The following is a 12,492-nucleotide window of genomic DNA, read 5'->3' as shown; positions in this document are numbered from 1 at the left end:
AATCTCTTCTCTAGTGAGGTGATTCCCTGAACCAGAACTGCATTTTGCATATAATAGCCAGAGAAAGAGGCTTTTTTAAGAGGTATATCCAAACACCACTGTCAGCATGGGAACTTTTGGCATCCACAACATCCCAGGGCAATTCCACAGCTATAGGAAGTCCTTTTTGCTAGTTTAAAAATTGTGACCTGACCATTCAGTCAAGGCTGCTTGGCTCCCACCATTATGGGAGTGCGAACAGTCATTTTCTGTTTGCTTTCTCTATGCCACTTGAGAGCTAAGAGACCTTTTTGGTTTTCTCCTGCTCAGATAGGACGTTGAAAATCCCCAACGTTTCACTTGTTTTCCATATGGGAGTCACTCCACATCTTTATCAATGTTTCCTCTATCTTCTCCCCTTCTCCTGCATCCTTTCTAAAATGAGGGAGCAAGGATGCAATATTCAAGAGTGACATGCAGAGCATAAAGATCTTCCTTTTTGTTCATGATTTCTTTACCAATAATTCTTAGTATTCAGTTCTTTTCTTTTCCTTTTTTTTATTTTCTTATTCCTACTGCACATTCAGCAGACATTTTTATACAATTATTTAAACCAAGGTTTCTTCCCAAGAGATAATTTAGATCCCATTGCTGTGTATTTCAATTTTGCATTGTTTCTCCTCCTCTGCACTATTCTATATTCATCAACACTGACTTTCAACTGCCAGATTGCCCTTCAGTCACTCTCCATTGTGAAGCCTTTCTGTGGTCCCCTAGTACATCTTCACCTCAGCTGTCCTGCCTGACTTGGTATCATCAGGAGGCTTCTTTGTCTCATTCTCTCTCTCTTTCAGGACTATGCTGAACAGCACCAGACTCAATAGAAAGACCTCACTGGTCACTCTATCCCTTTTCTAAAAGTTGGTCACTTTTTCCCTAAAAAAAAATTAAAGAAAAAATTTGTTTATCTGATTATAACAAAGGCATAAACATTCTGAAACTCAAAAAACTCTGCTACTGTCCAGTCCTTCTTTAAAGCAACTCTTATCCTTCACATCCTTTTAGCTTCTACCTAAAATAACAGCGCACATTATCTATACCCTGGAACAACTTTAACTTCTCACCAACCACAGGCGCTACCCACTCTGTGGGAAGTGTATCCCTCAATTTGAAGGGAAGAGAGCTTTTCTCACCATGATTTCTTTAATAACAGTGAACTGCTAAACAGGGGTGCCCATTCAGGTCCCTTGGGGCTACCAGCAGTTATAGACTGCAAATGCCCCATTCCTTCCAGGACCATTAAGCCCAGGTATGTAGTAGGAGACTCCAGCTCTGCAAATCTTTTCTGCAGAGTCCATCTGGAAAGACTTTTTTCCTGTTCTTTCTTATTTTAGAAAAGCTGCAGCTCTCCTCTCCCATTCTCAGCCTTCTTGTACACATGCATAGGTTGAACAATGGTGCATGTTCTTACACTGACTGAGCTATATTTTCAATGACATGTTTACACAAACCCTCTGGTTTTGAACGTCATTCAAACAACGCAATGCCACATATGGTTTCCCAGTGTTCAAGAGCAGCTCAAAAGTCCCAATTTAGACTCTGAGGCCCACCAAATAGAAAGGAATGTGATGCATATGTTCCCAGATCCAGCTCAGCAAATGTAGGCCAGAGGAAAAGAAAAATATCAACCCTGGTTTCTTAATATTACAGTAGATGAATAAATACAATCTTCTAAATAAAAAAAATTGGCTTAAATATAATGCCAATAACCCTTCAGGGGCTAGAGCTGGTGAGTACCGTTAATAATAATAAAGGAGGCAATTCTTACTGCATGCATGCACTTTAACTACAGAAAGCCAATATGAGAATTTTAATTCCGATTATTTGGATACAGCTGGCTACCCTGAATCAGCAAACAAAATGCACAGGTATGGCAAAGTACAAAACCCCAAAAGAACTGCAAGTTTTAGACCTTTAGCAGTCCACCTCAGCCAAGCACAACTCCAGGATTGCTAGGACTACACATGAGGCGATGGCTGTGCTACAACATGGACCTTCTTTAGGAGCAGGGCCATGGCACACACCAGCCCCGACACAGCTGGATGGTCCTTGCAGTGAAGTGCTGCGGATAGAAAGGTGTCCACTCAGGCCCTGCATGGCCCTTTACCTAGGTACAGCACCAGAAGCAGTAAACAACTGCTCCTAGCAATAAAGAGGCAAAAAAAGTAAAACTTGATGAAAATAAATATTGGTAAGATTCTGATTTTGCCTTCTTCACCAAAGCTCTGCCCGTTGCAACCTTATAGCGCAGCAGCAGGGAGACTCTTCCTGGGAGACTACTGGTCAACACCAGATGTAAAGGATGCACTTATTCATTAGACACCTTCTCCAGATTTCCCCAGGGCAGCCAGTGGAAATGCCAGTCTACCCCTTTCAAAGGCAGAAATACTGTGGGAAGAGAGCAGTGAACCCCCTGCCAGCCTGGCCATCACTGCACCTCCTGCAGCACAGGTTGCTTCCATAGGATGTCGTGCAGCAGGGAGCAGGGAGTGGATTCATCCCAGCTCATTCACCGTTTAAAAATTAATGGCAAATGCAGCCTCTCTAGCTGCAGATAAGTCACCCCAGAGACCTCTGGAAGCTAATGTCAGCCCTCCAACTCCTGTTCCTATTACAGCATTAATCTTCGAGGTTCATCCGCACACCAGTAACCGCTTAAAGTGGCCTGCTAGCTCTACCAAAGGGCTGATTTTCACTCAGATCACACACACAGAAAGGTAAATGCAACATACCAATACCCACATTCCACTATCGAAGAACGACTTGGAAGTGTCAAATTTTTAATATCACATACTTATTTACTGACACCTGCCTTAGTAGGCATAGGTAACCTAATACTGTATTTTACTGATACTGCAGATGGTATAACCAATTTCCTAAACTCTCTACACTCTCAAAGGATTAGTATGATGTGTAGAGCAGTTTTAGCTTACAAAGCACTACTTTAGTGTGTAGGGTTATTGATTTAACTTAGAAATTCTGCTATATAGTGTAGTTTTACTGATTTACCTTTTACAGCAGCGTAAGAATATCTTTTCTCCCCTAAAAACTTTGACACACTTCATTATCCAATACAAAATATTGCTCCTGGTAGGATTTCAGGGCAGGCATTCAGTAATCAAAATTATGGACTCTGACAAACCCTGTGCATTGCAGGGCTCCTCCCTCCTTACTCATGTCTTTTTTACTAAATAAACCTGGCATACCCCCTAAGCTTTCCAGAAATTTCTCAGAGAAGCACCCACAGTTATATATATATATGTATATACAGTTATATGTGTGTATATATATACCTCCTCCCTTCTTCCAGCCTCAAGCCTTTGAGTCAGATCTGGTTTGATATAGGGCAGATACAGAGGGAAGAGTTTTTCTGCCCGTCTGGAATACTTCCCAAACGTGCTGATACATTTTCCTTTTTCTCAGCCATAGTAGTCATTCAGGCCTCTAGTCTCCTTTCCTCTTGAATGCTGCTGAAATCTCCTGTGTACCATCCCCAGTTCCAGCACATACGGAAAGCTGCAGCAGAATAGTGCATACAAATAGTGCATAGAAGTGACAGCAGTAAGATAATCGTGTGCCACTGATAAAAACTTGTTTTGAAAGCACATTTTAAAAACAAGACCAAGCCCCAGAACCACTGCCAATGGTGTTGTTTTCCAGCTTTTCTTCACAATCAACTGTCTCTGCAGCCATTCAACTCTAACTCCTACCTTCTGCTCTGCACCACCCCTATTTCATCACTGTTCATGCAAGTATATTCTCTTCTGTTACCTATTCTGCATGCTTAAATTCTCCTTTATTCTGCTACATCAATCACACATGCACCTCCATCTTTAATTTCTCTGCATTAAATGTGATAAGGAAAGTGCTTCAATTTTAACTTGTGATGACCTCACATGGCACAAACCATTATCAAAAAGAAGCCTACAGTCTAATGTCAATAACTATACTTTTTCTTTGCAGATGTAGTTACACAGATAGTTAAATCTGTCAAAAAGCTCACCTGGTCTGTATCCTTAAGTATTCCAATTCACCATAGTTTTGTACCTTCAATGAATTCTAGTCTTCAACTGTTTTAATCCAAACCCTACATATTAGCCCACTGCCAGCAGCCAGTGATAGGACAACATGTGACTGTAGTAAGGGCATAGACTTACAGATCAGGTGTTGCACATCTATCGATTCACATTAACCAGCCACATGTATATTACATGTATATTTTTCCTGGCCTCTGCCAAATGCAGAATAATTCAGATTAGCTTAAAAAAAAGTCTTGCCTCGAGCTAAAAATGCCATATGGTTCTATCCCACTCCAACACCACACAGAAATAGTAACAGGTAAGGATTACACAAAGGTAGTAGTTTAGTTTAGTCTCAGATATGTTACTTTGTTTTACAGTGTTTCCACAACTTCATACTCTAAGATAGTATTATCACAATAGCTGGACACTCCCAAATTCTTAGGGTGCTAACAAAATATATATTTAAGTTTATATCTAAACCTCTGTTCTGCTAAGGTAAATAAACCACTGTGATTTCAAAAGGTACATAGATCATAGACAAACTGGTCTAGCAACCGAAACCTCTCTCACACAATGACAAATTGTGCCATTCCAGCAGCTATTTAGACCTCACTGCCTGAACTCACACTGACCTGAAACATACCCATTCCTTCATTACCCCAAGCTTTGTGCCATTTGCGGCATCAAACGACTCGTCTTCTTCCTGCTTACAACACCTCCAGCAATAGTTTTCTTTTCAAAGTAAAAAGAAAATAAAATAAAAGGGCAGACTATTTAAAAAAGACTGATGTTTATGAAGTTAAAACAAAACAGTAGAGCACACCCAACTCTCTTCTGTATTTTCCAGCAGTACAGCATCCTGCGGTGGCCTCAGCCAGCTGGGCTCTGTGGCCCTCTGAGTGATCCCTTGAGTGTGCTCCCATTTCATCAAGCAATGAACTCTCCAGCCCCAAAGCCAGCATGATGTTTGTCACTGACTTCAGCTGGGAACAGGAACTGGCTCAATCGTAAGAAACGCTAAGCTAAATAAAGCAGCAAGAAAAGGCACAGGCGGAGGTGGGGGGTGTCAGCTCGGAGTACCATGGGGCACAGCTCTGCTTGTTACCAAGGTTACTTGATACTTCCCCACGTAAAATTTCATTTTCAGTTGCCAATAACTCTGCAAAACTTTGACCCCCCTGAGTGGGAACTGGGGTGGAAATGCCTTGAATATGTGCTGCAGCCTGATTTGGGGTGGAGGAAAAGGTTTCTAGACATAATATTGTAGGCATTTTTCAGAACGAGATTAAAGGGAAAGGTGTGGAGGGGGGAAGCTCTTTTGCAAGAAAGGCTCCTCACTTCCTCCCTGCTTTGGGTCTGACAATAAATATGAACATCAAAAATTTGCCCTTTGTGTCAGGAATGTTTCTAAACAAAAGCCCACCAGAATTTGGACAAGGTGTAAGTTCTCAAAACAGAACAGAAAAGAGAAACTCCAGTTCAAAAACAGTCCATAAAGATGTATTCAATTTTTAGGTGGTTTAGACAATAAGCTGCTTGGGCAATTATTTCAGCTATTCCCTCAAAGGTCCCAACCCAGCAGGTTTGCTCCTGCTGAGCAGGACTTCCCTTGGAATTGCAACTCCAGCATGCTAAATGCTGCCTCTCAAACAGAAGTGTGGATATCCTCTTCCTCCACCAGCTTTTCCCCAGCCAACATCCCCAGCCAACAGCCCCTCTTTGGTCCAGGGAACATGAAAAAGAAAGTTTTCAGAACCAAACATAGTCAGGACAGAAGTATTGGGCTTGCAAACTTTAGGGAGAAATAGAGGGTGACAAAGTATGTAGGTGGGGAAATGTCTCCCTAAGCTCCTAATGACTGGCCTGGAGAGGCTGAAATAGGAATGGATGAGAAATAGGATGTGAGACAGGGAGACTGAGATGATGCAAAAGTCTGGCACTGAAATTTGGCAAAGAAAGAAAACCATGGCAAGGAGTCACTATGGTGTGGAAAAGTGGGCGAGAGTCACAGCTCTGATGATCTTGGATGCAAAAGAAATGCTGCAACTATGTCCAAGGGGTACCAGGTATCACTGGAAACGAACTCAGGCCTGAGATTCAGTGTAAACAAACCAACATGGCAGAAAATTATGAAGTCCAAGCAGAGAGAGATCAGAAGACAATCTGTTATCAGGGGACTTCCTGTGGCTGAGCCAAAAATTGAGATTTGTGTCAAGTATCTGTGAAGTGAATTGTAAAGCAGATTGATGCTCCTACATGCCATCCTGTGGGGAAGATGCTTGGTGGCTACCAGTTACTACACTAACCCAAGTGGCTCTGCTTGATGTAGTGGATAGGAAGAGCTGCAGTCTGTCCACTGACTCACAAAGGTACACCATTCACACCTTATCGTAGATTTTCTTTCTGTAAAAGGTGAGCTGGCAGGGAGCAACTTCTTCCCCTGTGCCTCTTACATCCCCTGCTCCAGTCACGTAGGTTTATCTGAAGAGATTAGATTCGGTTACCTATAGCTGGACCCATCTCTGTGGTGCCTCACCCTGTACTCATCTACCTGCAAGCTCAAAGAGAGTTAGGAAGTTCTGTTGTCTTTCACTTGTTGGGAAATGTGCATGTTGCCCTTGCATAAAGCCCTTGTACTGTGGAGGAGATGAGAAAAGGGATATTTTACATGCTTGAGAAATAGTTATGGCCATATTTAACAGTACAGCCTCTTTCCCCTCAAAGCCATTTTTAATCCTAATATCATACAAAATGATCGCTTGAGCACTGAGGTAAAAGCTGGCCTGAGAAGCCTCATTGACTTAGGACAGCATTCCTTCCCATGAATGAGCACAGACAGTATTGTTCTGGGATTCGTTCAGGAATTTATTTAAAACATAGTGGTTTCAAGTCTCGCATGACACTTTCTGTCAGTCACTTAAAAAAAATGCTAAATAAGGTCTGTAAGCATCATAACAGATGAGGAAAACAGAGCCACAGGAGGGAAGAGTGTTTGCCCCACGTCCCCATGCAACCTGGGTAGTAAGTTGGAAGAGAAGACATAACCTCCTGCAGCACAAGCCACCTGTATGGGAACAAAAAACCCAGATCTGAGATTGTTTAGTTCATGATGGCACTTCTCATTCAGGAAAAGGGTTGGAAAGCATCTTGATCATTGTCATAGTTCATGACCATGTGCAAAACTTTCCAGCTCAAAGCACAAAGTAATTCCAGCATATCTAGAAGCATGACTTCCCATGCTGAGAACTACCAGGTCATTTGTTTCATGGAAGAATCACTTCGTTCAGACCCCGGTGCCATTTCCTTCCCAGTGCTATGCTAGTTGCGTGGCCAACAAAGGGAAAGACAGTTCTTGCTAAACTTGTAGTATCTCAGAAGTTTGATCACCTCCAGGGGGATCTTCTTGCATTTCCATTACTACTCCTTCCCCCTTCTTGATATTTGCTGTTCAGCACAAATGTGCTGTTTGTTGCACAGGGGTTGGGCCAGCACAAGCCTTTTAGCCTGGCAGTTTGAAGAAAAATGTTAGAATGCCTTTTACAGAAGAGCAAACATTGATTCTATGTTAGGAAATGTCACTTGCACGATGCGGTATTTTGCAAGACCACCATGGTTGCACTGCCTCACTCTGATCAACCACATTAATATTTGAATACTGGATGACAACAGTTGAAGATTAATTCCAGTAAGTTATTCATGCCTGGAGGTTCAGATTTCCAAGCAAAAGCATGTGGGCTAGACTATGGCATTTCACCACAGCCCCAAGGAAAGTGCAGTGGGAAGTCACCCAGTCCCAAGAGGGTCAGAATAGCTTGTACCTTTGTAAAATAATCCCTCTTCCTGCTTCTCTGTATCCAGGACACTTCATCGTAGGAGATGATATGCCAGGGGCCTTCTCTTGCTCCCAGCCAGCACTGCCAGACAGTATGTTTACAAAAGGGGGTGTGGACTTACTCAACCTTGTATCCCCGGTGGAGAAAGATGCGTATCTTTACCCAGGGAAACAAAAAAAGGTCATTCTGAGACAAGCCTTCCTTGCAAGATGATGTGTTTCTGTGACTGGTAAGTCAGGATTGGTTTGGTCCTCTGCACTTATTTCAGTTCCACACTCCTTACATAAGAGTCTTGAAGCTGAGAAAGACTTGAGAACATGACAGTGTGAGAAGACATACTGTCAAAACAAAAGCATGAAGGCCTATGCAGTGAAGAGCCTCTCAAGAATGCTTTCTTCCACAAGGACAAACTGTTTTCCTTGGATTGGTACTGATGTCCACGAAGCATTAAACTGATGCCCAGGAGCGTCAGTGGAAAGCCAGGGCTGAGGAGTTCAGCCAGCCAGCACCTGACCCTCTGCAGAAGGAGAGCCAAGGAGTGCCTGCCTCCCACTGCTAATTCTCTTCTGGGGTTTAAGCAATATAAACAGCAGTGAAGAAAAAATATATTAGAAAATATATTTGAAACCTGTTTTTTCCTGAAATCACCATTATACACATTTTCTTTTCTACCATTATTTTTAAATACGGAAGGAAAAGTAGCTGACTTCTCAGAAGTGCCCAGCAACCCCAGCTCAAACACAGCAACATCTAAGGGTATACCTTCAGCATGCAAAAGCCCACTGAAGGCACAACTAGAAGGTATTACTTGCTGATTCCCACCTTTGAAATGGAAGTTCAGAACTCACAAAAAGAAAATCTCTTTATAATTCTATTCAATACTACCAAATCATTACGCAGAAACCTCCAAGACTTCCACCCCATCAGGTCTTAAACATATGAATCCAGCTATTATTGTCTGGTTGTCTTGAAACTCACTGCCAGAAATCTCCATATAACAAGTAACAGAATATGTAAGTGCTGGGTACATATTAATTAAGAGATTAGTTAAGAAGGTACAGACTGAATGTTTCAATATACTGAACACTAGTTTAACAGCTGAACCTGTGTTCACGATAGCCATACCCGTGTTCATGATAGTTCATACAGAAATCACCTCGAAACACACGATTTTCAGTTTTCAAACTACAAAACTACAGGAACAAACTACAGTAAAGCAGCTATTTAAAGTTGGTGCATGTTCTCCACTCACTGGTACTCAAAATCAGAAAGGTTTTTAAAATAACTAATAAGAGTGTGAGAAGTTTTCTTAGGCTAAATATATACAGTACAAAACATTGATCTTTCAGGCTCTCTGGGAAAAAAACAAACCAAACCAAAACAAAGCAAATTTAAAATCCTCTCCATCTCCTCCCTTCTACGACCTGGGCAGAGACAGGAGACATTTACAATGTTGTGTAGTAAAGTCAATTTTTTTTCATTGCTTTGCAGTCACGTATGTCTCTGTAAAATGGACAGAAAAACGCTGCCAGTGGAAAGACACAGAGAATTTCTGGTCAGTGCCTTTTATCTTGTGCTATTTTATAGCAGCACGGGCATGAAACAGGCTCACTCTGCTCTTACAGATCACTACAAAAGTCCAGGTCAACAAGGATCAGGCTCCTTGTCTAAACTGTCAGTCATGACCCTGATGGTGGGATTACTTCTTTCAGCCTCCAGCCTCTCTGTTTCCTCTCTCTTTCTGCTAAGGGTGTGCTGAGCAGCAGCAGCTGAGATTCACCACCTTCTTCTGGCTCCATCAGGACTGAGGGGCCAGTGGCCTGGCTTACATGATGCCAGGCTATTCAACAGTGCCCAGCACTGTGAGGATTGGTGGGGTTGCAGATACCCCGCCTCTGAAACACACAGCGCTACGCTGGCAAGAGACTGCTGGAAGTGATTCAGTGCTGCTGTCTGTTGAGATTACAGGAATTTGTGTTTGGGTTGTGTCTGTTGGCTGCCACAACCACTCCAAAGATTTCCACTGGGTTTAAAAAGTACCCCTTTCACATCTATTAGCCAGCAGCTGAGGTTATTGCAGCAAATTACCCTGTTGTAAAGGCAGTTTTACACAGCTACAAATTACTCAACATCACCAACACTTCAAGGAACTGAGAAATAAAAAAGAAAAGGAAAAAAACTTAAACCCCAAACCAGAAAACTGTCTTTACCTTTAAGATGGCAGGTTTAGAGGCTCTGTTTTAAAGCAGCAAGCTCAGGATTTCATCCTGAGATACAGACAGTGTTGAGACAATGGGTTTGCTCCAAATTCAATATAACTAATATTTACCAGAGGAGGAAAAAGGTTCAGAATATAGAACAAGTTAAGTAAAAGGATTCTGCAAAATTGAAACCACCTGCGACGTAGGGCACATATAGAGGATGTGCTGACTATTAAGGAGTAGACAGAAAGAAAAAGGATCTTGGAGTATGGCTGGAGTAAGGAGCTGCCTACTGCCATGAGCTGGCATCTGAGACTGAAAGCCACCACAGCCACGTTGCAAAGCAAACAGTGTTAGAAGGGGGTGGGCTTTAGTCCTCACAGCTTTGCAGAGAAGGGCACAGGAACTTACAAGGGAGAGTCCAGTGCTTTTCCTTTTTCAGCTCAGTCCTTCCCAGTTTTCAACAGCAAAGAGCATGTTCAGGTGTGCGCAAACATTTGTGAAAGTGTTGATAGTCATCCTGCTCAGGCTTCCTTCAGCCTGAACGAAAGCAGGGAAGAGGCATGATCGATCTGGGCAGATTGCGAATAAAATACCAAAAAGGGAAAATTAAAAAGAAGGCAGGAAAAGAAAAGAAAAAAGATGTATCTGAACTACAAGGGGAGAGGCAGTGAGCTAACTTAATGAGTTGGGGCATTTGTACCTTGAAGTTTTGCATAAGAATCATAAGGAGCTAATGAGATAGATAGAGAAAATCTGGAAGAACAGCTGAAAAGATCTGGTTTTATAGCCTCTCTTCATAGTACTTGTTTCTTTAAATAAAATTTGCTTTAATAAAATATTAAATATTAGCTACATAAGCAATTGAAAAAACAATGTGTTAAATATTTGCAAAAAGCTCTGTAACAGCATCCTTCCAGAGATGCACCCTGGGGATAGCCAGGAGCCGATTATGACAGCTGTGACACTTCCAGAGGGGGCAGGAGGGGGGCAGACAGCAGTAACTCACTCGGGGTGGCTTTCAACATTTCGCTTTTCCTAAGTCACAATCTCAAGAGGAAAACTTAGCTCCATTCCTCTCTTACTGCTCCTTATAAGCCCTCTCCCCTTTACCCTAAATGAGGTCCCCCAGCACGTTTAGGTATTTCCTGTATGTGTAATCAAGTCCCCTGGTAGTCAATATAAGCATGAATTAATACATAGATACTTAGGCCTAAGTATTTTCATGATCCAGTTCTACCCTGGCTCTTACTGCATCAATCCATGCACAAATGGCCTTAAAGCATAGCTGATTAACACCACCTGAAAACCGACATACTACTTCTGTACTTCACAGCAGTGGAGCATCTGAAGATGCAGTGTATCCTTTCACATTAACTAAGACTCCTACTAATCAGAAGCCCAATGGAGCAGTACTATTGGAAATGCCACTTGATTAGTCTGTGACTCAAGGAGAAAAGCCTTATTTATTATTAAAGCAAAAATACTCATTAAACTGTATTCTTCAGTAAACCTGGGACAACCTGATCTCCATGGCTTTTAAGCTTGTTCTGTTAAAGTCTTAAGCGGCACAGTGAATACAGTGTTTCCCAATGCTGGTTGGAACGAACATGCAGAGCCTTTTTACCTCCTTTTTATTTTAGCTAGTATAATGAAGATGGAGATATAAACATTTAAGGGAAAAGTGAACTAATATTTTTCCCCTTTCCCAAATTCTCACAAAACTTCAATTTGGGGACAGTTTCGATTCCTTTTGGAGCTGCTTGTAGAGACCGTCTTGGAACAGATACCAATATTCAAGATTTGGAGAGTGAGAGGTCACATAATGCAACGACTTCAGACAATCAGATCTGCAGTTACCGAGACATCAGCATGTCTGTCATTGCTTCACAGGAGCTTAAGGCATACAAACAAAATCAATTCCAAGTCCAGAATCCCAAATAAACAAAACAGTTACCTACACAGATGAGAGAGAGGGAAGCAGTTTTCCCCAAAGCCACTCAGATTTACATCAACAGAACACAGTAACCTACTGTTTCCAACCACTTTAGAACGTTAAAGGCAAAACATAAATTGACCGTGTTACACCGTAACATAGTCTTAATAAATACAGCCAGCATCAGTATCACAGTCCTGTCCTACCTACCACTGGTCCAGCCCACCCCTTTGAATTTATTATTGAGCAGAGAAACAAAATGTGAAGGTGTTTGTTTGTTTGTTGTTGAAGTTAATTGGTTAGTCAGTATTCACCAGCAGGTGAGTCAGTACAAGAACACTTCTATGCATGGTCCTAGCCCATGATGTTCCAGCAAACTTTCTGCAGAAATCAATAAGAGTTGTGTCTGTGTAAGGAAGAGTTCAGCCAGGTACTGCGGGAATTGCGGAGTACAACACCTA

At 42.0% G+C, this 12,492-nt stretch overlaps 1 protein-coding gene across 2 annotated transcripts in view; it reads right to left on the bottom strand.

Moving 5' to 3' along the window:
* RBMS3 (RNA binding motif single stranded interacting protein 3) overlaps window positions 1–12,492 on the bottom strand; it is a 712,107-nt gene that overhangs the window by 670,232 nt on the left and 29,383 nt on the right. The window lies entirely within an intron of this gene.

Source organism: Strigops habroptila, chromosome 1 (genome assembly GCF_004027225.2).
Source record: "Strigops habroptila isolate Jane chromosome 1, bStrHab1.2.pri, whole genome shotgun sequence".
Lineage (NCBI taxonomy): Eukaryota > Metazoa > Chordata > Aves > Psittaciformes > Psittacidae > Strigops > Strigops habroptila.
This window is presented reverse-complemented; position numbering and strand designations above follow the sequence as displayed.